The following is a 24,017-nucleotide window of genomic DNA, read 5'->3' as shown; positions in this document are numbered from 1 at the left end:
CAATGTGAGCTGGAACGAGACTCTCAACACGAAAAAGAAAGGGGATACCCATAAGGGTGGAACATCGCCTAGCGATGTTTCACACCACAGGGAAGACTGAAAAAACAAGAAAAAGTGAAGTTGGGCTGGCTTTCGTGGCCTGCCGGTCACCACAACTCACATCTTAAATGGGAAACACTAAGTTGCCACCCAAAAGGGTGGTTTTCTAGAAAGATACTCATATTTTTAACACTGAGCGAACACGCGACGCGCAAGAGCAGAAAGGGACGCTGAGAGACGACTTAGACTGGTTGTAGTTCCGACCGCCTCCGCCAGGGTACGGGCTGGGGTAGTCGGGGCCACAACCGGTCGGAGTTTGAATTTGGGGCGGGAAAAGTTTGCTGCCGGCAAAACGCTACAAATGCAAATTCAAGAACAGCAAAATCACAATTAGTGAAATCATATCAATGGTGAGAGTCAATAAAATCTAATTTCAACGAGAAGCTTCAAAATCTCTGTTCCTCATAGAAAAACAAATAAATTTCATTGCTTCACACTCTTCCAGAATCGTTTACATGAAATTAGGCAAAATGAATAAACAAGCAAGGAACTACTATAATTAATTTCCCGTTGAAAAAGTGAGATCTGACGAGAAATCTTCAACGTCACACTTTGTTTTCTTACTTCCACATTCACCATACATTCTCCCGAGCCGGTTATCATATCCTTTTTGTTGTAGAGAATTTTCTCGGGTATGAATTTTATTTAATCTTTTTCAGTGGAAATAAATGGCAAACGCGGAACCTCCATTCTAGGAGAGTGCAGTCTGTTTAGCCTTGACCGTCGAGTTAGTGCGATAGTAAGACTTGTTGCGAAATCTTTCGTGTCAACTCTGTTCCACATTATTTATTTTTCCTCTTCATAAAATCGTGCGTCGATTTACTTATTTTGCTTTCGCTCCCTCTTCGCAAGCTCTGCCTGATGCATCTGATGAACGTAAAATTAGCGACGCAAAAATTTTAAATGATAATCTGATTGTGAGTACCTAGAGGCATCGAAAGACAGACGAAGGATCGCATTACTGCGCAGATAACGTATAAAGTGGAGGAACTTTTTTTTCTTTTTCTTCCTCTTCTTTTTTTTAAGTTGATTGCGAAAGTATTTTTAGACCTTTATAAACAACGCAGAAAATCTGTTAGAGAGATAAAATATTAATGTTCCTTCCTTACACAATTTAAGTAAATAACTGAAGTGACTTGTTTTATTTTTCGATTTAGTTTTTGACTTGAATTTTAAGGGTTGACGGCAAAATTTTACGTATCATCTGTTTTCTTGCAGAAAAATTAGGAGCAGTTTTATTCAAAACAGCTCTGTAGACTGAAATTTTTAGAAATGTGTTCGTTATCGGCCCATTTTTCTTTTCTTGTGAGAGGTCCTTTTTGATCATAACTGAATGCCAGAATTTCAGGGCACTGCTTGAAATGTCCTTAATTTGATAACTCATTGAAATTAACATCAGTTTGCATGTTACTTATTTGAGTGATCATGACTCTCAAGCAGATATTAAGTCCTAATGATTTTCGGTTGCCTCTCAAAATTTTAGCCTGAGTCGTGGATGCAAAGGATCAGAGCTTGAGTGCTGGTTAAAGGAATAATAACACCATGAATACCATCTCTAATGTGCTTTGCTAACTAGAATAATTGTTGTATTGCCATTAAAAAGTAGCAACAGTTTTTCTGATAAAATACAAAGTCCCCGGGTCTCTCATGAACATTTTTCTTTGATTTTTTTAGAGTTTTTTACTCAAAATTTTACATCTGAAAATTTCGATGAGAAATTTGCACAGATCCTTGATCCCAGATCCACCCTTCACCTGAAAAAATTTCCGCTAAGAAAAACACTATTTGAACATTCGAGAGCTGCCAAATTTCCTCCGATAAAATACTAATTTTTGAGGAGGGGTATGAATATTTTTTTTTTAAAAAATATTCAGTCAATTTATAGAGCCTTTAAAAATAAAAGTCTCTGAGAGATCGACAGAAAAATATCCACAGATTTCCTCGAAAATTTTTAGTTTATCAACGGAACTTTGGCAAAGTCTGAAGACTCATATGGCGCTCATCCTTAGCACAGCAGATCTGGCAACATTCGAATACTCATACGGCGTTTCTCCACAACACGTCGGTAGTAGTATGATGTAAACCCATACAATATGTGGCTGGGACCAAAATAATTGGGGGGATCTGTGTTGGCCCGAGTACGACAGACTGCATGGCGGAGGATACTAGATCAGAGTCACACGTAGCTGTAAGTATTTACCATTAGCTGTGCCTTGTGACTGTGCTAAGGAAGAACGCCGTATGGACATTCGAGGGTTGCCAAATTTCATTTCATAAAACATATATTTTTGACAACATTCATGCATGTTTTTCCTCGACATTTTCGGATATTTTAGATTAAATTGCGTAAAAAATTGTCTGAAAGTTTTGGAAGATAATATTCGTAACTTTCCCAGTAAATTCGGTTTTTATCGGAGGAAACTTGGCAACGTCTGAAGGCTCATACGGCGTTTTTCTTCGGCACGGCCGTGTATGACAGTGCTGTGCAGGGGTGCAGTGTGCAGATGGGAGGACGACGTGACTGCAATTGCATCATGACCCGGATCAAGGTTGCGTCTTACCTCGGGGTCTATTACCTTGACTGCATCTCCACAATTGCGATTTAATAGGTATAGAAACACACGCGTCCAAGCAGGCGTCGTGCTTTGTCCATCATTCACTCCCTATCCCGGGCCGTATCCCGGTCTTCGGTCTTGGCCCTGGTTCTGGTCTCTGGTGTCCCCAACCCCCACTCCTCCCCCTGACCCCGGAGTAATTCTAATTCCACATCGTAATTTTCATCTTCCACTGCTGTAAATTCTTCGACCGCTATTCAGATCTTCAGAGTTCCAACAATGCGAGTCCGCTTTGAAGTTTGCATTCATTTTCTTTGTTTATATCCAACGGAGTGTTCAATGCAAAGTTCCATTCCAATTTTTCATGCAAACGTGTCCGTCCGAGGCTAGATCAGCACCATGAGCTCCGTGAACTGTAAAATTTTCATTATATTATCAAATCCGAACGTAGGGATATTTTACCGAATGTTGAGGTTGCGTGAATCGGCACGGCAACGGTGAAAAACAGTGACGTTACCAGTGGCGTGGCGTGCTTTTCGATCCATCGATATTTCCCCATTTGAAGCTGTGGAAAATAATCGATTATTAAGATGTTTGTTGTGAACCTGTTTATCGATCCTTTTCCATAGGTTTAAATGGCAGATCAGTCGATATATCGCAAAGCATGCCACGCTACTGGACGTCACGAGTGTTTATTTCGAAGTGGTTGTGACGCTGGCCATCCGATGAAAAACTCCCAGCTTCAGTTTTTGGTCGGGATACGTGGATTTCAAAAGTCAAGTATAAGCTGCAAATAAGTAAGACGGGGTGAATATAAAAACTCATGAGCCCTGGCTCTTGTTGATTACGCAGGACGCTAGAGCCCATGAGTTTTTTACTTACGCCCTTCTAACATTCAATTGCAAAAGGCAGTCCAGATAAAAGTTGAAGTTCATGCGCCTTCCAGTACAGCAGGGACGACAAGGTTCCTGAAAAAGACCTGATTGCTACCTTATCCTTGTGCATGGAGGATCCGCTTGTTGGTCGCCCCGCACAGCTCACGTAAAATTGCACATAAATGCCCGCAATGACTAGAACTTATGCTTCTCATTAAGCGAATTTTATTGAGAGGTTTGGTGTTACCCGCCCAACACGAAATATTACAGCAATATTGCAGCAATATTGTCAATATTGAAACAATATTGTCATGTAAATATTTCCTTAAATACACTGCAGAAATATGTTGACAATATTGCTAAAATATTTCATGACAATATTGTAACAATATATTTATAAAAATGTTTTAAATATATTTACAAAATATATTTATGTAATTACTTTTAAAACAGTTTGTAAAATATATTTACAAAATATTTTAAAATTATTTTAGAAATATTAGTTTAAAAATATTTGTTTAATATTGTGTAAAAAATATTTTATAAATATTTTTGTAATATTTAAAAATTAATTGCTAAAATGGCAAAAAATGGTTTGCGATTTCTGCAATCCCTGCTAAAAATGTTCCGTGTGGATGATTTCCATGAAGTTGATTTCCATGAAAAAATGACACGGAAAAATGGAACAGGAAATATTTCCATGTGGCTGATTTCCGTGTGGCTGATTTCCATGTGGCTTATTTCCATGAAAATTTTTCATGGAAACGAAATCATTTCCGTGAAAATTTTTCATGGAAACGAAATCATTTCCGTGACAATTTTTCATGGAAACAAAACCATTTGCATGAAAAATGATCACAAGAAGGTTTCAGTACCATCCAAATTGCTCACGGAAATTAAATAAATCTTAGAATCAAGACAAAGGAGACAAGCGTCCCAATGGGAGCACATGATATTTGGACCATGCAGACATGCTCAGTAAAATAGAAAATGAACAAACAACACTCACCAACTCGCTCAAATCTGTAATCCCCTGGGTCAGAAAAATCCACTTGAAGACAATAAATCCAAATTTCCGATTAGAACTGGTGCAGGTACGAAGGAACTTTTGAAAACACGATGAGTGCATTGTAAAAATATCTAAAGCACTCTTCAACGTAAGAGAAAAATTAGCACCATGATTTAATAGCTGATCAATACAGAACACCACTCTCAGAAAAGCACTGACACAACACGATTTTTCAGTTTAGTTTTAGAGGAGAAAGCATTTTTCAAAAGATGCGACATCATAGATCCACAGCTTAAATAATTTCACGATTTACTACGATCATTGATGATATTAAGGTAGCCATCGATTCTCTACCCGACGTTCCTTCCACACATGACAGGAAACATCTACAGGCATAGAGCAAATGGCACTGAGCAGCAATGTACATCTGATAAGGCAAGCTCTTGGAAGTGTCGATCTGCAAAAATACAAAGCGGGAGACAGATCATCAAATTGATCTACCTATGGTTAATGGCCGTCCTTGGAGACAGACAATAAACTACGTAACAATATATCCACCACCTTTTGATAACAGAACGAATTTAAAATGAGAGCAAGACCCTTCCTTATGGAGGGAGGGCCAAGAAACATTTAAAAACGGAACATTTTACTACTTACAGGTCTGAGCCACTGAATAAAATACATTCCACCAGTCAATAAAATTTTAAATTTTGAATGCTGATCATTTGATGGATAACCTGATTGCCAGTATACATTGAGTTGAAACATCTGATACGTAGAGCGGTTCATTCTCATAGAAGCTTTCGTAAGTAGTTCCAGATAGGTACTTTAAAATTAGACACCGGTCAAATGTAGTACAAGAGAGGAAATGGGTGCAACAAAACTTTAATTGTCCTTGATTCTTTTGAAGACACAAGGAAAATGCAGGCAGTATGAGGATGTTCCAACAGACTACCTTCAGCACTCGCCTGCAAGAGTTGGGAAGTTTCTACTTGTGATGAAGTCCGCGGATAATAAGATTTGCACTTAGAGAGTGCAACATAAGATCCACCATCTTGATTCTGGTCTTTCCCTTCAATGCTAAATAGATGAAAGATTATCTCCCTTCCCACGGAAGGAGTGGATAGATTTATTAGACGTAGACTCTTCGATCAACTTCGTAACTACGGTTAGGAATAGCACATGGTAGTAAATGCATTCGCAAACCAAGAGAATAGAATTCACGATTACCTCGCTCGTTAGAAAATATCGACTGAATCGTAAATCGGCTAAGAAAATTAAACTCGAGTTACTTGATCAGTATAGCTTGACATGACAAATGTGTAATGTAAGTACAAGGTGACAGGCTCATACTTAGGTGTGTCCGTCATCAAGAAGTGAAAGAGAGATAATTTACCTGTGTTCGATGAAACTGAGTATAGTCAAGTAGACGCCGATAATACGATCGATTCTTCGTTAAGAATCATGAAAAGTAGATCAAATTAAGTTTTCATTTTTAAATTCACGGCATGGCATGGCTTGGCTGGCTGGGTGGATTGAATTGAACAATGGTCCGGACTCCGGAGTTCCGAGTGCGAGTTGGACATCGAACAGTTGGACGAGGAACCATTCCGCGGTTCCGCCTTTTGCCTTTTTATCGAGGTTGCGTATGAAAATGAGTGAAAATCAGCCGCTATAATGATTAGAGAAAGCCAGTTTTTGTATTTTAATCCTTTTGAAAACATTTGCCTGATAATTATTTAGATAATAAATACAACCCTGGAAGTATCGGCAAGGAACGATTATTCCAGGAACTAGGAACATCTTCACAAAAGTTAGGTTATATTTATCTCTCACATCACCTCAAGTAAGTAATTTAATGAATAATTTTTCACTTTCACACCTTTCACAAAAGAATCAAGGACAATTAAAGTTTTGTTGCACCCATTTCCTCTCTTGTACTACATTTGACCGGTGTCTAATTTTAAAGTACCTATCTGGAACTACTTACGAAAGCTTCTATAAGAATGAACCGCTCTACGTATCAGATGTTTCAACTGGTTTCAACTCAATGTACACTGGCAATCAGGTTATCCATCAAATGATCAGCATTCAAAATTTAAAATTTTATTGACTGGTGGAATGTATTATATTCAGTAGCTCAGACCTGTAAGTAGTAAAATGTTCCGTTTTTAAATGTTTCTTGGCCCTCCCTCCATAAGGAAGGGTCTTGCTCTCATTTTAAATTCGTTCTGTTATCAAAAGGTGGTTGATATATTGTTACGTAGTTTATTGTCTGTCTCCAAGGACGGCCATTAACCATAGGTAGATCAATTTGATGATCTGTCTCCCGCTTTGTATTTTTGCAGATCGACACTTCCAAGAGCTTGCCTTATCAGATGTACATTGCTGCTCAGTGCCATTTGCTCTATGCCTGTAGATGTTTCCTGTCATGTGTGGAAGGAATGTCGGGTAGAGAATCGATGGCTACCTTAATATCATCAATGATCGTAGTAAATCGTGAAATTATTTAAGCTGTGGATCTATGATGTCGCATCTTTTGAAAAATGCTTTCTCCTCTAAAACTAAACTGAAAAATTGTGTTGTGTCAGTGCTTTTCTGAGAGTGGTGTTCTGTATTGATCAGCTATTAAATCATGGTGCTAATTTTTCTCTTACGTTAAAGAGTGCTTTAGATATTTTTACAATGCACTCATCGTGTTTTCAAAAGTTCCTTCGTACCTGCACCAGTTCTAATCGGAGATTTGGATTTATTGTCTTCAAGTGGATTTTTCTGACCCAGGGGATTACAGATTTGAGCGAGTTGGTGAGTGTTGTTTGTTCATTTTCTATTTTATTGAGTATGTCTGCATGACAGATGTCATCCATTATTACTTTGCATGATGCATATTTAGCTGAAAGATTCTCTTTACACATGCCTAGTGGAAGATACATGTGGGTTTGGAACCGCTAACATGCGAACTTTGAAAAACTACGCTGCTATGATATAGAAAATCCTACAAGTCCAAGAAGGTCTAAGCGCTGATATCAATTACATACTGACATATACCCGTCAAACAAGTTCCCATGGCTGTCATAGATGGCCTGCCCACAAAGTATGTCTGAAAGGGTGGCCCTAATTTTCATCAAGGAGCTTTGAGTACACCATGTACTTTTTAAGATTATTGTGCTTATTATTGCTTTCACTTGAGTGTAGATGTAAGTACATACTAAGCTTTTATCCATCATACATTTTGGCACATTTCTTTAATTATTGAGCTTCATAAAATTTCAGGTACTTGATTTTCAGGGGCTGAGATCGAAATCATATCATTAAAAAAAATTGGTTCCAGCAATTCTTTTCAAATTCTTTACAAAAAAATTTAGAGGATTTAATAACTGAAGATAAAAACATAACATGCTAAACACTACCTTCTGATGAAAAAGTACTTAAGTGATGACCAAAATTGAGACTTTTTTCGATCACCCTGATATGGGGATCTTCTTCACCTCCTTTCTAAACATACGCCTGAGAAGAAAAAATTTGACTGCTAATGCAACCCGCAACAATGATCGTACAGCTCTTCTTTCGGTTTTTTCCTTTTTCCCTTCATTTCCCCCCCCCCTTCCAAAACTTAAGATTTTTCCTTTTCATGTCATAATGAGCCCATAGCACAGAAGTTTTCAAAAATGATTGGAATTCACGAAATTTCATTTTATGAAGTTACATATAAAATATTGCATCTCTGGTTTGAACCGTATACCGAGTATAATTCCTTGGCGCGCACCTTGCGGAGCGCCTTCAACATCGTAGTTATGCTTCAAACGCGACACTCACGCTCCGATGTGTAATTTTCGCATGTTGCGCATGTCGGAGCGTATGTCCAGTTTAGAATTGCCCAAAAATTGAAAGATTTTAAATCCGCGAAATTCATGTTTAAAGCCGCAATTTTTATTTCCATGCCGAACTGAAAAGGGGATTTTCAATTCCATGAAGGCTTGATGGAAATGACTTGGTTTCCGTGTGAGTTGCATGGAAGTGTTATGAGTTCCATGTCGAGCTCACAAGGAAATATTTTCATTTCCATGAAGACTTCATGGAAATGACTTGGTTTCCGTGTGAGTTGCATGGAAACGTTATGATTTCCATGTCGAGCTCACAAGGAAATGTTTTCATTTCCATGACGGCTTGATGGAAATGACTTGGTTTCCATGTGAGTTTCATGGAAACGTTATGATTTCCATGTCGAAGGACATGGAAGTCAGACGATTTCCATGAAATCACATGGAAATCGGGTCATTTCCACGTGAATCCACATGGAACATTTTTAGCAGGGATTTGCTTTTTTTGCTAAAATGCCCACCCTCGTGGCGAGAACGACAAAACAATTTGCAAAAGTGGTAATTTTATTGTGCGAAAATGGCAAACTATACTTTTGCGAAATTAACATTACTAGTTTATGCTATTATGGCTAAAATTTTTGCTAGATTTTCAAAATGTTTGCCAAATTAGCGTATGGTTTTGCTCTGTTTACCAATTATTTTGCGGAACTTACTAAAATCAATCGCTAGAAAAAAGAAAGGGGGGGGGGAAGAAAAGACAAAAAGAAGGGAAAAAATAAATAACATAACATAAATACATCGACATAAATTCAAACTAGGAAAAAGCTCAAATAATTAAAACTGGAAAAAGACGCAATTATAAAAAACAGTAATTTGGTAAAGAAAAAAATGAGAGAGAGTTAAAAAAAACGAAAATTTGTAATACATGAATAGGAATATGTTGAGTACAATTAATAAAGAATTTGAAACACAAATTACAGGATGAAATAAAAAATAATAAATAAATAATAAATAATAAATTCTGGTAAAATATTATGAGAATCCGTCAATAAACAAACATATTACGGACTCAGAGGCCTGCGATAGTTAAGAGATTGAATTTACGGGCCCTTCTACATCAAGCCTGGCTGGTCTGGTGGTAAAGTACTGGACTTCGGATATCAACTCCACCCCGAGGCGTGGGTTCTAATCCCGACTAGGACGGCGCGGATTTTAAGGTCAGTAACAACTCTACGACCCTCAACCTGGACGCATGTGTACATTAGAAAGAAAATTAGTACCAAAGACGTCTCCTAGAGTGCGCGCACACGGATATGGAATATGATAACCTCATCGCAAGTAAATATTTTTAAAATATATTATCAATATTACCTTGACAATATTGATGCAATATTGTCAGGGGGGCGGACAACAAACTATTGCAGCAATATTATTTCGATATTGTTAAAATATTGTTAAAATGTTTTTGACAATATTTCAGCAATATTTTTAAAATATTTCCGTGTTGGGCGGGTACTTTTGTGCCCGAACCTCCGAGCTGCCATTCAGTGGCGTGGCGTGAATTGCGATACATCGATTGTTATGCCATATAAAACCATGAAAATGGATCGATAAACAGGGTGTTCGCAGCGAACACCTTCATAATCGATTCTTTACCATAGGTTTAAATCGAATAACAATCGATACATCGCAATTCACGCCACGCCACTGCTGCCATTCTATCTGAGTTCGGAACTTCCGATTCGGCGACGAACAAATCGCAACTATGAAGGGCCGTTTGTAACTAAAGATACAAATGTTGGCAATATATAAGAAATGGTGTAATATATGAAATATTCAAGATATATATGAAATTTTGAAATATATATACAAAATTGTCGCAATATACAAGAAATATGTCAATATTTAGGAAATCGACTCCAAAATATGTGGCGAAAATCGTGCAATATATAAGAAATCAACTTCACAATATATATGGCGAAATTCGTGCGATATACAGGGTAATCCATAAGTCCTTTCCATCCCCTCCAAATTTTTACCTAATTAAGGCAAAGATTTGAAACCTGGGGGATGTTCTTAGGTTAAAGGGAGCTACTTTCTGGCCCCCTAAAATTTTCCGGGGAACCCTTAGGGGGGAGGGGGGATGAAAACCAATTATTTTTTCAATTGAGAAGACCCTTTTTTTTGTACCTTGTTCGAAAGAGCATCAAAAAAGGAAACTTTTCGGGTGAACCAGAAGTCAATATCTCAAACCGTTTCAAAATGGCGTTCGGTTAAAATTCAAGATGGCCGAAAATTGACACCGATTGTTTGTCAATGGATTTGCTCGAAAATCGGTACCTATCTACGGGTGTTTTGTCAGGAGTAAAACGAATTTGAAGTTAGATTTCTAAAAAAAAAAAAAAAAAAAAAAAAAAAAAATCGGCCTTTTTGGAATTTTTTTCTTTAGAAATCTAACTTCAAATTTTTTAATCTCATGCCAAAATACCCCTAACTCCCAAGTTTCTGAATTTTCGGCCATTTTGGAAATTTGTTGTTTTTTTAGAAAATCTAACTTCAAATTCATTTTTCTCCTATCAATATACCCGTAGATACCGATTTTCGCGCAAATCCATTGACAAACAATCGGTGTCAATTTTCGGCCATCTTGAATTTTAACCGAACGCCATTTTGAAACGGTTTGAGATATTGACTTCTGGTTCACCCGAAAAGTTTCCTTTTTTGATGCTCTTTCGAACAAGGTACAACAAAAGGGGTCTTCTCAATTGAAAAAATAATTGGTTTCCATCCCCCCTCCCCCCCCCCCAAGGATTCCTCGGAAAATTTTAGGGGGCCAGAAAGTAGCTCCCTTTGACCTAAGAATATCCCCCAAGCTTCAAATCTTTGCCTCAATTAGGTAAAAATTTAGAGGGGATGGAAAGGACTTATGGATTACCCTGTATATCGCACGAATTTCGCCATATATACTGCGAAGTCGATTTCTTATATATTGACACATTTCTTATATATTGCACGATTTTTGCCATATAGGTAGTTTGGAGTCGATTTCCTAAATATTGACACATTTCTTATAAATTGCGACAGTTTCGTATATATATTTCAAAATTTCATATATATTTTGAATATTTCATACGTTACATCATTTCTTATGTATTGCCAACATTCGTATCTTTAGTTACAAACGGCCCTTCATATCGCAACGTTGGTGCGTGATTTTGGTACCACCTCGCGAGGGGGTTCTAGAGGAGGTTCGACCTATCGAAAACCAACGGATCTGATTGCTCGAATCTAGTAACAACGTTGAAACGTTGGTCTGAACGTTGTCCACAGGTGCTGGTGATTGATGAGACAAACCGGGAAAGAACTTCCCCAGGAGGTTCGAAACTTTAGGTAAAATTCTCTTATTGTCGTAGAAGGCTCGTGCTGCTGTTTCTACCGACGCAAAATCTATGTGAAGCATCTTGCGAAATATTGAGGCTATAGGAAAACTGGACCCCTCAAGTATAGGACAAGGCTCCAATCAATTCGTTACCATGTCGGAGGCTCGAAAGGGGTTAAGAAGTCCGAATTTTCTCGTAACGTTGTTTCCAAGTCCGAGCATCCCGGCAGGGCTTTTTATCACAGATTGGCGAGCGGACGAATGTGCGCGCTCGAGCCATTTCCCGTGCGGAACATTAAGGAGGCTAACTCACAATCAGTCGCTGCCGGCTTGCGGCTCTACAAATCCCATGCAAGCATTATCGGTCTCTGACAAAATGATAAATGCTATGACTTTGCATGTTTCATTAGCCTCCATTAATCGCCGCTCCAACCTTGAATTTCCCTCCAACTCCGGCGCGCGAGGCTGTTGAGAAACGGCGGCGCCGCTCGAAAGTGCAGCGGAACGAAGGAGCCGCTACCCCCCTCCCCCCGTCCCCCATCGAGGGGGGCACTGCTGACAACGCGAAGCTGCACACACGGTGCACAGTGTCCATCGTTGCACTTAATATTAATGTAGGTTAGTTCTCCCCTACGCCCCCCCATCCGTCTCTCACTCGGTCGGGCCCTCCGCTCCAACGCGTCACTGAATATTCAGACGTGTTTACTTACAATCTGTGGGGGGTGGGCAATGTTGTATAATTTTGTGAACCAGGAATTGGTATTATCTGGTAAAATATACCTCCTAAATGTTGTGGTTTCCCTGAGGAAAATAAATTCCAGTACCAAAGAAAACTGCTTATCCCACTATTCGAGTTGTTCATACAGTGTTGACAAATCAGCGTAAGAAGAACTTTATTTGAACCTCAATGCTCGCTGATTTCTTGATTCGCCGCGCTTTAAAACCAACAGAAATTTTGAAGCTTTGTAATTTAATGGTACAATCCCAGTTAGCAAGATCGAGCTCCATCGCCGATTCTAGCGGTGGACGGTGCCAAAGCGGAATCGCTTATCCACATACAGGAGCGGCAGTGTAGCTAGAGATATTCACCCGTTTGAATGTGGATACCCCTCGTCGAACTCGGAGTCCAAGCGCCGCTACTCGCGGCATCCGGAGCGGCTTTGTAGCACTGACGCAAGCGGCCCACGCGCGGTGTCACGCAGCGCGTTCCTAGCGGCAGTTCTGACTGATAATGAAATTTATTCGGGGTTTTTATTTCTTTTACAAAACATCAGATCTTCAGGAAATAGATCTATATCTCAAGAGAATATAATTAAATTTTGAGGCTAAAAAGCTCAAAAATAAAATGTCAAAAATACCTCTGAAAAAATTTCACAATCCATGAAATTTTTTCTTGTATATTTTTCACTTTATTCCTCAGTTTTTAGCTTCAAAATTTCAGAAATCAGGCACTCTAGAGGTGTAGATGTACTTCCTGTGGATCTGATTTTTTTAAAAGTAACCTGTCGCGCACTTCGGGTTGGTTGAATTTTAGACGGACTGAAACATCTAACAACCCTTGACGCGCTCGAAAATTGTGGGAGAGCAGGATTTTAACGAAAAAGAGAAAGTCGTAAAATCACACAGAATTTTATTCACGGCCTTGGATGAAAATACAAGGATATGACGGATATTAGAAATTGATCTAGAACTGACATATAAATCCGACTTGCGGTTGAGCGAATGAAAATTGACATGAAGTCGCGCTATGATGGGTAAAACCGAAGTGTCCTTCTCATCCTAGAAGACGAGCTATAACGGTAAGATTTAGGCTTCATTGTATCAGCCATCCTGTGCATTGATAAAAAAAATATTAAAGAAATGTGATCATGCGTCTGATTGTATTCAAGCATTGGCTTAAGGCCTGAAAATGCTTGACTTGTAGAAACTAAGAGAGAGACAGAAGAAATGGGAGAGAAAGGGATAGAAGAAATATTCTGTCTCGGGTGAATTTTGAAGAGGTGTTGCGTAACACGCGACATCCCCCCGGGTGGAAAAAAATTGCGACCGCGCAATGTCTCCAGGAGACGCAGGATAGCAGATCCGAGAGAGAGAGAAAAAAAAAGTAATAAAGAAAGAAAGATATGAGGGCGAGAGAAAAAAAAAGAAAAGGGAGCTAACAATCAGAACATCATGGGTAGGCTGGTGTCATGAAGACTGTACAAAAGAAAAGAAGATACTGTATCCATATTTGATAGAGATAACAATATTAATCAGATGTATCATGGCAGTGCGTTGAAAGAATGCAAGGTGGGTGTTGTCATCAATGTCATCGTCCGGCCGTGAATAGATTGGAGTGATAACAATAAGTGCACAAAGTGAACATGATACAGGGTGATCCAAGAAATCTATAACAACAATAGAAAAAGAAAAAGGATCAGATATGATGCATGTGGTTAAGTGCAGCAAGGTAATAAATGAGATTAAATCATAGATTATCAGAAAACATAGTTATTGAATAATGAATGAAGCTTCGCAAATAGGATTAAATTTTTGGAACGCAACTAATGTTAGCAGAATTCAGAAACACGAAACAAAAATTTAATTTGACGGAAAAGGAAATGAATATGATTGTGATTTCGTAGAAATCGGATCGATAAGTTTGCTGAATGCAGCGCATACGAAATTAATCATTGGTTTCCGTAAGATCTTGCTGGATAAGGTTTTAATCGCGAAATGTGAATTAATTCATTTGAAAGGATGCCTCTAATGGGCATTTCCACTAAGTAGTTCACATCAGATTCTTTCGATATAATCTTAAATGGTCCCTTGTATAGGGGATCTAACTTAGAATTTCTCTTTGTTAGAGTTACCATAACTTGGTCTCCAGGTTTAAATGAAATTTTCGTAATGGATGCATCATGACGTGTCTTGTCTCTGTTTTGACTGTCAGCTAGAATAGTAGGAATGGTTTTGCGTAAATCTATTAAGAATTCAATATTTTCCAGAAGGGATTTATCTTGAGTTAGAGGGGGTAAAATTGCGGAAAGGGATTAAGTGTTCGGATTATAACCATACAGCAAATAAAATGGTGAAAAATTAAGAGATTCATTTACCGAAGAATTATAAGTGAAAGTAATCCATGGCAACAAAGTAGGCCAGTTTTTACGTGAATCATTTAGATAATGTCTAAGAATGGACATAAAAGTTTGGTTAAACCGTTCTACTAATCCTTGTGATTGAGGATGATAAGCAGCAGAATGCTGTCTCTCTATTTGCAAAGACTTGCATAGGGAGTCCATTAACTGGTTGTTAAAGTGTGTTCCTCTATCTGAGCTGATTTTGTGTACAAAACCATGCAATGGAATTAATTTAGTTAATAAAAAGGTAGCAACAGTATTGGCATCAGTAGATTTCGCGGCGCACGTAACTGCGAAGCGCGTCAATGTGTCCATTGCAACTAAAACATGAGTAAAACCATTTGAAGTGGGGAGAGGTCCTTTAAAATCTAAAATGATATGAGTAAATGGGCGGCCAGTTAGTGGTGGGGCAATAGGATGTAGTTCGCCGTATTTCGAAATACGCGGCTTATTTGTAGCGCAAGATAAACATTTTTGAATATGTGATACAAGATCTCTTCGCATATTCGGCCAAAAATATTTATTTTTTATTTTATCATACGATTTTTTAAAAGAAAGGTGGCCTCCTCCATCGAAAAGATTATCGTGTGCAGAATTAATCACTTTTCCACGCAAGCATTCAGGTACATAAATTGCAAAAGATTTTCCTTGCGAAGTGTTTATAGGTAAGTACAAAACATCATTCATTAATATAAATCTACGTGATTTTCGTCTAATTTGTTTTTCGATGTCGGCATCTGGGTCTGTTAAAGCCGTATAGAGGGGTCCGATCTCAACGTCATTTTTCTGGAATTGTATCAATTCTGAATTATCAGATGTGAGTAAACAGTTCAACTGAGTAACAGGGAAACGAGATAGATGATCTACAGCGCGTATTGCGGGTGAGTCACATTTCATATAGGCAATTGTGAAGTCGTAATCAATTAATTGAGAAATCAACTTATTAAGACGAGCCGTGGATGGTTTAAAAGATTTGTATGACTCTAAAGCCTTGTGGTCGCTATAAATGACAAAGTGTCTACCGTATAGAAATTCACGAAAATGTGAAACGCTTTCTACGATACCTCGTAGTTCGAGTTCCGAGGCACTCCAAGATTTGAGGGGAGGGAGAACTTTTGAAAAATAGCCGACCGGATGCAGCCTCTTATCAGATGCATTACGCTGGGCTAATATTGCGCCTGTTGCAAGATTCGAGCTATCAACAATCAATATTGTTTCTAAATTTTCGTCAAAATTGGCTAATACAGGTGGTGAGACAAATTTCTCTTTGATCAGATTAAATGCTTTATCTGCTTCTGCATTCCAATGAAAAGTGTCCGACTTGAGAATTTCGGATAATGGTATACAGAGTGATGCAAAATTGAAAATGAAATGCCGATAAAAATTGCATGAACCTAAAAATGAACGCAATTCTTTCATTGTTGATGGAGGTTTTGCATTCAAGATCGGGTTTAAATTCTTAGAGGAAGGTGAAATATCAGAGTCGGAGACATGAAAACCTAAAACATCTAAATGTGAATAAAAAAGACGACATTTCGCCGTTTTCACTCGCAAGAGGTGTCTTGATAGTCTTTCCAACACAATTTTCAAGAGTCTTATATGTTCTTCTACTGTGGTAGAATAAATATATAAGTTATCGATGTAAATAACGACACCATGCCATAGAAGGTCTGCAAAAATTTTATGTAGAGCTCTAGAAAAACTAGATGATCCGTTGCATATTCCCATAGGTTGACGACAAAATTGGTAAAGGCCTGTGGGGGTGGTAAAAGCAGAATATGGGCGTGATTTTAAACTTAACTCTTGTTGGTAGAAACCTTGTAAAAAATCGAACTCAGAAAAGAAAGTGTTCTTCCTCAACTCATTTAATAAATTATCTACTCTTGGTAAAGGGAACCTATCTTTGATTATTTTCTGGTTTAACTTTCTATAGTTCACTACTAATCTCTTCTCTGATGCAGATAGTTCTGAAAGCTTTTTTGAATTATCTTTCCTAACTAAGAAAGCGGGTGCAGCAAAAGGCGATTTACTGTCTTCTACTATTCCTACCTTCTTGAAGTCATCGATTATCTCTGACAAATGTTGTCTTTCCAAAGATGATAAGTTAAAGGGCGGTTCGTGTATCGGAGTGTCATTTGACAGTTCGATCACTGCTGGTTCAATCTTAGCCTTTTTTAGTTCAAAATTTTTAGATGCGAAAATCTCTTTTGAAGCATCGACAATAGATAACAGTTGATTATATATTTTGGGATCAACATTCTTATTGATGTCAAAAAATTCGGCTGATGCGACCTCTGAAAGTTGATCAATTGGCCTGAAATTTTGTACGAGGCAGTTCTTTTACTAATGCAGAACACCCCCTCCCCCCTCACTGGAGGTAACTTATTCGCATTTTTTTGGTTTGTTTTCTGTTCTTTGTTGTTTCTTTTTTTTAATACGAAAAAATCCGCTTCTTAGCTATTCTCGCGCTACCGTGCAATCATTTCAAGCGACAGTACACACATTGGCAAGCATGAACATAAGTAAATGAATTTAGTTTAATCTCCGAACCTTTCACAGCATCCAAAGTACTTACAAGATCTGCCATTGAACATGAAATAAGAAATTCGATGAATAAGTGTCGAGCAGATATCACGAATCTCTGCATTGAGAGGAGCGGCGTTGAGCAGCCCCGAGCATTCACAAGTAATTATTAAGGCATGACTTGTTAAACTTATGCTAAGAAACTACCACACTTTGAAACCATGTTTTCGATAAGGCTCGACGAAATACTCGAGAAAAGCGACGACAACGTCTCTCTTGAAAAGATACAACGCATGCGTTGCTGTAAACGGCTCCCATTTTGAACAAAACCTGTGATTGAACTGTTTCATTCAATTTTACTGTTGATATCGTCCATTTGTTATGCAAAAAACAAAACCAAAAAAACCCAATAAAAAACCAAAAAAAAAACAAAAAAAACCTTTTAAACCGCCCCGAGCATTCACAAGTAATTATTAAGCATGACTTGTTAAACTTATGCTACGAAACTACCACACTTTGAAACCATGCTTCGATAAGCCTCCAAGTATGATTTTTCGGTGGATATTTGATACCAAAAATATCGCCGCCTAACCGCGATTTTCGTAGGATGATGCTCGGGCCAGTCCCAAGCCTGGAAAAAATGTGAGGGAAAGGTCAAGAGCCGTCTCAATAACTTCGAGGTTTTCGAAGCCCCTTGCTCTGTAGGCAATTTTCAATCCTTGTAGTAAAAATTGCCTACACAGCAAGGAGCTTCGAAAATCTTAAAATTTTTCAAAGTTCTTTTGCGTCGAAATAACGCGTTTCTGGAAAATTTTGTGCAGTATCCCGACCCTTTGATTTTTTACGCTCTTTCACGTGCCGTAATCCGTTTTTCGAAATATCATCTACCAAAAAAGTTATCGCAATTTTCAAATTCGGGAACGCTTGTGACGTCATTTTTCGAAGACGTACGTCCTTGAAAACACAAAAAATGAATAGAGCGCTAAAAAATACCCCCCCTAAACAAAGTTTCAGCCACCTATGAAAAAATGACGAGGAGCTATATTAATTTGAACGAAAAAAAATGGCAACTTTGGAAGCGCATAGCTCACGTATGAAGCGTTTTCGGGCAAATGTGTATAGGAAAAAAAAAGTCTTATTTTGAGCCGAAAAAGCTATCCTGAAAGTTAAGTACGTTAATCTCCGGACACCATATATATATATATATATATATATATATATATATATATATATATATATATAATATATATATATATATATATATATATATATATATATATATATAAAACTGGGATCTAACGAACCTTTGCGACCGTTTTTTTCCGGAACTATCCGTACAATCAAAACGAAACTAAGCATGGTTCTTCACTGCTATGAGGTCTAGATCAAGTTTCCTTTTTCGTGAAAATCGGTCCACCCCTTATCCGGAAAATCTCAAGTCCAAAGGGGGATGATTTTTCAAACTCGTCCGATCTTAGTCGGCGATACGTCAAAAAACTCGTCTCGTCGTGGCCTTCAAAACAACCTATATTCATCTACCCTCTAAAACCACCCCTTATCCTGAAAATCTCAAGTCCATAGGGGGATGATTTTTCAAACTCGTCCGATCTTAGTCGGTGATACGTCAAAAAACTCGTCTCGTCGTGGCCTTTAAAACAACCTTTATTCACCTACCCTCTAAAACCACCCCTTATCCTGAAAATCTCAAGTCCAAAGGGGGATAATTTTTCAAACTCGTCCGATCTTAGTCGGTGATACGTCAAAAAACTCGTCTCGTTGTGGCTTTCAAAACAACTTATATTCATCTACCCTCTAAAACCACCCCTTATCCTGAAAATCTCAAGTCGAAAGGGGGATGATTTTTCAAACTCGTCCGATCTTAGTCGGTGATACGTCAAAAAACTCGTCTCGTCGTGGCCTTTAAAACAACCTATATTCACCTACCCTCTAAAACCACCCCTTATCCTGAAAATCTCAAGTCCAAAGGGGGATAATTTTTCAAACTCGTCCGATCCTAGTCGGTGATACGTCGAAAAACTCGTCTCGTCGTGGCTTTCAAAACAACTTATATTCATCTACCCTCTAAAACCACCCCTTATCCGGAAAATCTCAAGTCCAAAGGGGGATGATTTTTCAAACTCGTCCGATCTTGGTCGTTGATACGTCAAAAAACTCGTCTCGTCGTGGCCTTTAAACAACCTATATTCACCTATAACCTCTAAAACCACCCCTTATCCTGAAAATCTCAAGTCCAAAGGGGGATGATTTTTCAAACTCGTCCGATCTTGGTTGTTGATACGTCAAAAAACTCGTCTCGTCGTGGCCTTTAAAACAACCTATATTCACCTACCCTCTAAAACCACCCCTTATCTTGAAAATCTCAAGTCCAAAGGGGGATGATTTTTCAAACTCGTCCGATCTTGGTTGTTGATACTTCAAAAAACTCGTCTCGTCGTGGCCTTTAAAACAACCTATATTCACCTACCCTCTAAAACCACCCCTTATCCTGAAAATCTCAAGTCCAAAGGGGGATGATTTTTCAAACTCGTCCGATCTTGGTCGTTGATACGTCAAAAAACTCGTCTCGTCGTGGCCTTCAAAACGACCTATATTCACCTACCCTCTAAAACCACTCCATATCCGGAAAATCTCAAGTTCAAGGGGGACGATTTTCCGACCTGTCAGGCTCATTAGGCGCAATTCTTTTCATAGAAACGATTACTCGAAATCTACCTTTCGTTTCCACTGTGGCTGGAAAGCGTTTTTTTAAGTGGAAGTAGCTTCCTATATGAACCACGTTTAGCAAATGGTCTAATGAGTCTCGAGGCTCATCACAGATTGCACTTACACAGATTGCACTATCAGAGCAGGGATACCAAATTTTGAAAAGCTAAACACGGGTGTAGACATCTGTCTATGCAACGTTTTAAACGAAACGAAGGAGTAAAATTCTCATTCAGAGAGTGCAATCCTCGAATCAGTCCGTCTGCTTCTGCTTATATATGCATATTTTAAATCAGCGCGTCGCATTCTTAGGCTTTTTCTAAAAAAGACCAAGTAACGTAGACTCTTGGTATTCACTGCACATAAACTAGAGAGCCCCCGAATGAGAAACAACTTTAAATCATAATTATTGACGGATAAATAAACTTTTTACACGCTTTGGAAGATCTCAGAAGTTCGCGGTAGTCACTTTTTCGGTAAGGAACTAAGGGACTCGGTTATTGTATCGAGCAGGGTTCGAAACGATCGCAAAGGCGGTATACTACGTATACGCGCCAAAAATCCTTCCCTCCGCCAAACGTTCGATATCGCGAATGCTCGGTGCGGACTAGTGTGGAGAATGATATTGCCGCGCCACAACTGCTTTCGATACATCTATTGAGCGGGATGGAGAAACATTTCTAGGTGTAGAACCATTTTTGCGCGGCGAGGAGCCGATCACGACTGCTCGGCGCCACAATGGTGCACAGACTGAATTTAACGGAATTCATTTGCAAATGTAATGCACCGTTTTAAAAGTTGCTGGAACCAATGATTTTTGGGTCGCTGATTTCATTCTACATTTTAGTTTAACAAAATACTAAAATCCTGACCAATAAACTTGACTTTCAATGTGATTTCTGACGCTTTCAAGACTAAAGATTTTTTTTCTTCCTATTATGACGATAAAGAACATGTATAATTTTTTTTTTTTAAAAATGTCTCCCGGTCGTGATCAGGTGATTCCTATGTATTTTCAGGCGCTGAATCCGAATATGACCCCCGTTTAAGTCCATCACCCTTCAATTTTCCGGATAATGGTCATTTTTGGTGTTTTTGCGACTGTAGACCCCCGCAGAATGTGGGTAAAATTTTTCTCAGGTACAAAATTAAACTATTCTGATGTGTTTTGAGCCAGTGAGTCCAAAAATGACCTTCATTTTTACTTTCTCGCTCCCCTAGGGTAGAGAGAAAGTATTGTCATCTTTCAAGAAAAAAAAAGAAAAAAAAGTTGAAACTTCATCATTTCTAGACGTTTTAAGGTCCCAGGAGTCAAAATAACCATACTTGAAAAAATGTGTGTCCGTCCGTCCAACGTCCCCCAAATCTGTGTACAGCGATATCTCAGAATCTATCTGTTCGATTTCATTCAAAATTTGCACAGAACACCATATCTATGGTCTCCTTATTCACGTCAAAAGATTTTGGGGTACGCTAAAATTTGGGGGGGGGAGGCTACGCTAAATTGTCCATAGCAAAATCACACGGAAAGCTCATTTTTAAGGACTGTAAATTTTTAAAAAAAATGCCTTTAATTCTTCGAAAGTTGGCATAAGAGCACCACCTGGTTCATTAATCTAAGTTCGTACGAGGTCTTTGGACTAAACTATGTAAGAATGGAAGGGTTACGCGTCACATAGCGAAGAGAGCACTTCGGTCACACGGAGAGCTCATGGACTGTAGATTTTGAAAAAATGCCTTTAATTCTTTGAAAGTTAGCTCAAAAGCACCATCTGAGTCACTAATTTAAGTGCCTAAAGGATCTTTGGACCAATCTCATAATTGCAGAGGGGCCGATAGGAAACGCTCAATGGGCCTGTTGCAAGGTGCGGGGATTTGCAAATTGATGCCTGATTCTCATGGCAAGTTTCACGAAAAGAACGATGGCGCTACTAAAAAACCTTGAAATGACCTCTCAAACTAAAAAAAAGCTGTTTTTGGAAACGACCCATTCAAAACGGTAGTTTTCTTGCGGTAACGGGTCCGCCATACTTGTGACGTGAAATGATATGACAGACCTGGTTTCTTCATCACTAACAATGTATTTTCCCGTAAGGAAATGGCAGCCGCTTTTCAAATGCAAATATCGAGTCAATCGATAATTTTTTGATCAAAATGGAAATCAGAAATGGATTCCTCGTACGTTTAAATGGTTAAAACCTCCATTAGATAAATAAGAACCGACGGGATTAACCCTATTTTTAAGGAAGACTGTAGTCGATGGGCGATTGTTTACATCTGTTTAGTGATAACAGACATGGACATTAGCTCAATATTTAGCCATTTTCATGAGTTTTTACTTTTTTGTCACTATTTGAAGGTAAGTTTATTTTGTAAATCAATTGTTTAGTGCCTTAGGATCATGTTAAAACCTGTAAAGGTATACTTTGCTACTTACTAGTTCAGAACACAGTCCGGCAGTCCAACGCTCAAACCTGGATGTAGCGAGTCAGTTGTTATTTCTTAATATTTCACCCTTTAATGCTTCACTGAAGACACCAAAATGATAGTATCAATCATTGATGATGAAAAACACTTACCTTTGACAATACTGATGAGATGAGGAGACCGGTATGTTTTAGCTGGAGGCAAGGAAAGTAGACGTAGGATCCTTCTTCGGTTACCATGCAGACTTTATGGATACATTTTTCTGTATAGTGCTACATTTAAAAAACACAGGATTTTAAAATAACATAAGTTTATAAAACGTGGGAACGTTCTGAATGATATTGAGATGTTTGTTGAAGAGTTAAGAATGATTTACACGCATTGAGAGAACATCCATGGTTTGAGCGTTGGACTGCCGGAGTGTGTTCTGAATTAATAAGTAACAATGTGCACCGTTACAGCTTTTAACATGATCCTAAGGCACTAAACAATTGATTTACAGAAAAAACTCACATACTTATTAATTAATGTTAACCATGGATGTTCTCTCAATGCGTGTAAAAAGTTTACTTATCCGTCAATAATTATGATTTAAAGTTTTTTCTCATTCTGGGGCTTTCTAGTTTATGTGCAATGAATACCAAGAGTCTACGTTACTTAAGTTTTTTAAAAAAAACCTAAGAATGCTCAGCGCCGATTGAAAATATGCATATATAAGCAGAAGCAAACGAACTGATTTGAGGATGACTGACCAGTTCGGCACTCTTCGAATGAGAATATCACTCCTCCTTTTTGTTCAAAACGTTGCTTTGACAGATCTCCACACCCCTGTTATGTTTTTCAAAATTTGGTACCACTGCTCTGATAGCCAGGGCAGCCGTACCTAAGTGCAATCTGTGATGAGCCTCGAGACTCATTAGACCATTTGCTAAACGTGGCTCATACAGGAATCCACTTAGCCCTCTCTTCCCCACGCTCCTGATCACTGCGTCGGCGCGGCGTCTCCAGTTGAACAATAGCTGACGGTCGCCCGGTGCGGTCGGGACCCTCAGTCCCTCATCCCATTACTTACGCTTGATTAACCATTTCACCGTCACGCTAGGATTCATCCAATTTTCAAAAAAAATTGTTTCGCGTGTATTTAGAAATGTTTTCCTTACTCTCCGTTAAAACACGAATAAAAAGAGGCCTCATTCATAAAAATCGGCCGAATAGAAGAGAAGTTGAAGTATTCGAAATCCGAAATATCAACGAAACCTCGATTTCTCCATACAAAAAATAAAATGAAAGGAAAAAAAGAAATTTATAAATTACAATTAAATATAATTGACCTCAGAATTTTTCGGGATTGAAATTACTTACATATTATTGTTCATGAAAAATAAATGCACCCAAAATGACTATAGCATATTGACTTTTACATATGTGCACTCACGAAATTGATTCGTAAATTCAACGAGTGGGTGCATCGACCTGGTACATCAAG

The sequence above is a fragment of the Bemisia tabaci genome, chromosome 2 (genome assembly GCF_918797505.1).
Source record: "Bemisia tabaci chromosome 2, PGI_BMITA_v3".
NCBI classification, from domain to species: Eukaryota; Metazoa; Arthropoda; class Insecta; order Hemiptera; family Aleyrodidae; genus Bemisia; species Bemisia tabaci.
This window is presented reverse-complemented; position numbering follows the sequence as displayed.